This window comes from Cricetulus griseus, chromosome 6 (genome assembly GCF_003668045.3).
Source record: "Cricetulus griseus strain 17A/GY chromosome 6, alternate assembly CriGri-PICRH-1.0, whole genome shotgun sequence".
Taxonomy (NCBI): domain Eukaryota; kingdom Metazoa; phylum Chordata; class Mammalia; order Rodentia; family Cricetidae; genus Cricetulus; species Cricetulus griseus.
The window spans coordinates 128,620,299-128,623,657 of record NC_048599.1 but is presented as its reverse complement, the minus strand read 5'-3'; the positions used below and the strand labels follow the sequence as shown (position 1 = coordinate 128,623,657).

Genomic DNA, 3,359 nt, shown 5'->3' with positions numbered 1-3,359 from the left:
TGTTTGTAGAATGAGAGAAATAGGGTGGGGAGATTGTAATCAGTAATTGGCAAATAGAGGAAAATTAGGTGAAAGTTGAGTGCATGATATACTAATATTGATTGCACTGTCTAATGTTCCTAAAAAAGATGGGCTTTGGCCCATCAATAGATCTTCCTCCTCACACCCTTCCTTATTTCGTTGCTACCAACAGCTTTAACAAGGAAATTTATAGGGTAAAGATTAAGGAGTGCTTGTCAAAAGCAACAGACAGAAGTTCTAACTCCAAATCTAAATGGCTACTATACTATATCATTTCTCTAAAATGGAGTGCAAACTCATTTTTATTTAATTTAAATGTTTTACTTTTTGAGAATTTCATACATGAGTATTATTATTGTACACATACACACACACACACACACACACACACACACACACACACACACACCCTACCACTACCACCATCTGAGTGTTGTTCATATGTACAATTGAGTGTTGCTTGTATGTACAAAGATTTAGGGATGACTTCCTGGCATTGGATAACATATCAGAGTTCTTGTCCCTAGAAGAAACAGACTCTTCCTCTCTGCCCCATTCCTTATCATCTCCACTCTTACAGCTAAGTATAGTCCTCCCAAAATTTGTTGGCCCTTTCTACTGCCACTTTCTGCTGTGATAGACCTTTTCCTTCTTTAAGATTCTTCTCACTGTAATTAATTAACTTTCCAAGTTAATACTGCCATAAAACTTCCCTACAATCTACAATATCATGCTTCTTCTCAAAAGTTTCCAAAGCTTTATCATATAAACCTCTGTCCTTCATGTAATACTCAATGTCTTCCCACAATTTGGTTCTGTTTTATTTATAAATGAATATGCTAATGATTTATATTAGGCTTCCTTATGTTAATCAAATGACCCCACTATTTTCTATACTTAATATCTTTTCACTCTTAAGCCTTTATCCTACAGTTCCCCTGGGTCTATGTGCCTGCCTTCCCAGGGAACATGATTTGTAAGTACATGCAATTCAACTAGCCTGTGTTGTCAGAAGTTTCCATGATTTTTCCATTTAAGTGTTCCATCTTGAAAGTTTTATATTTGTCCATTGTTTATCTGGGAGCCTCACTTAGACAAATTGAAAAACTACAGAAATGACAGACGAAACTGGTTTCATGGATAGTCACTCCTCCATGCAATGTTTGGCCTACAGGCATAAAATATCTGACAGACTTTTCTGTGAATCAGGAATTATGAAGGACTGTCCCAACTTGGTTTGGCAAAGTTCAGCAGTCTTTTTTCTTTGTGTCCTGCTTGTCCAGTTTGTAAAGTGTATTGTCATCAGTCCAGACAAGGGTAGTTTCTTGCCCAAATGGCTAGATTTTCCACAATGTAAGCAAACTCCATATGGAGGTTGTTTGATGGCCATCATCCTTTTACGAAGTAGATTCATGCTGCCAGGAGCAGACATGTCTCACTGTCATGAAAAGCTTAGTAAACATATTAAACACTATATTCTGTAGGCCTCTGAAGCATTTGAATATTACCTATCTATTTACAATATAACTGATTTAATCTTGAAAACACACCTAACATGACTGCAAGTTTGATTGTCATAGATGACTAACCAATAACCAGCATTGTAAAAATAATCCTAAACAGTTTGTAATAATAGCTTTTTTATATAGTTTTTATTGGCCATGGTTACTTGAGGGGGATGAACCGGGAGGAGTGGGTGGCACCGATGCCAGGCCAGCCATGCTTCACAGGCTTGTAAGTGATGGAGGACTCGCCCAGGTAGTGGCAGATCATCTCTGGTTTGATCTCTACCTGGCTGAAGGTCTTGCCGTTGTATACGCCCATCATGCTGCCTACCATCTCTGGCAGGATGATCATATCCCTCAGGTGAGTCTTCACCACCTCGGGCTTCTCCATGGGCTGCGCCTCCTTCTTGGCCTTTCTCAGGTGCTTGAGTAACGAGTGCTGCTTCTGCCACCGGCCACAGTTCAGCCATCGCCTCTGTCAGGCGCTGTATAGCTGCATCAGCTGCTCATAAGACATGTCCAGCATTTGGTCCACGTCCACGCCACAGTAGGTGAACTTGTGGAAGGTCTGCTTCTTCTGCTCAACTTCAGCCATTTTGGTGGCTTCTAGGTAAAGGAAGGCTTTCAAAGACTAGAATTTTATATTACATTGTAAAATGATCTCATGAGTACAATACCTTAAATAAGAGTAAAAACTTATAACATATAACTTATAACATAAACAACCTTAGATTTGTATGTACAAAATTTTATAGCATTGTAAAATATTTGAGATGTATAGTTATCCTTTTATCTTATAATCTTATATCCCCCTAAATGATGACAAACATCCATGTCCTATTGAATGATCAAAACTACTCACCCTACTGCTAGGGAATGTGGCATTGTGTTCTCTAGACTGATTGCCATTGTCTGAAGGTGACAACCTCTCCAGAGGACCTGAGAAAATTCAAATAATGGTCAAGACCTAAGAAAACTATAACATTTGTTGTTCAATTTCGGTGTAATGGGAAAGTACAAGGCTTCTCTGAACTCCTGACTAGAATAATCTATGAGGCTGGGCCATCTCAGCCAGCAGCTTTGAAGTTGTTTTGAATATAGAACTCTGAGGAAACTGCAACAGAATCACTCTGAAAGGCTGGATCACCTTGGCAATCACCAATTTCATTGGTGTCTTGTCCCCTTGCTCTGAAAATATACAAACTTTCATAGGTAACATATCTTCATTAACACTTGTATGGACTGTGAGTTTTATACAAACCAGTAAAAATGATTTTTTTTGTTTTATGTATGAACAGGTAAAAAACACCTGAAAACTTTATAAGTTTGTTGGCTGTATAACTAAATTTCTATCCATGCCATTTGAAAGGATGGCATGTAGTAATAACTAATGAGGACTCTGTAACCAACAAAATTTATTGTCTCATCCAGTCTCAAAGCTGTTCCCATGTTAAGGGATCAGCATATACATTACCTGTCTTGTAATTTTTCTAGGTTTACTTAATTGTGCTTGTAGCCAAGAGTTTTGGCAGTCTCTCCCAATCAAATCTGTTCTATATTAATTTTGAAGTAATCCACAGCCTTTCATTTTCTGTGGAAACACAAGCATAACCTCTTCCCCAACACAATATCTTTTCTGACTACCATTTTAAAGTTAAGGCATCTCCAAAGTATCAGGCTGGTTAATTCAGGAATTCCTTTTACAATTTCATGTCTTTCTCAGCAGCTGCCATTCTCTCATTATCGTTCAAAAAATTCAAAGCCAGCTAAGTACCATACAGGATCTAGACTTCCTGTGTATTTCTCATCCTTATATAGCTTACTTTTTATATT

At 37.9% G+C, this 3,359-nt stretch overlaps 1 pseudogene; it reads right to left on the bottom strand.

The window, feature by feature from the left end:
* Positions 1-1,686: 1,686 nt before the first annotated feature.
* Positions 1,687-2,121, bottom strand: LOC100774389 (annotated as a pseudogene).
* Positions 2,122-3,359: the final 1,238 nt, after the last annotated feature.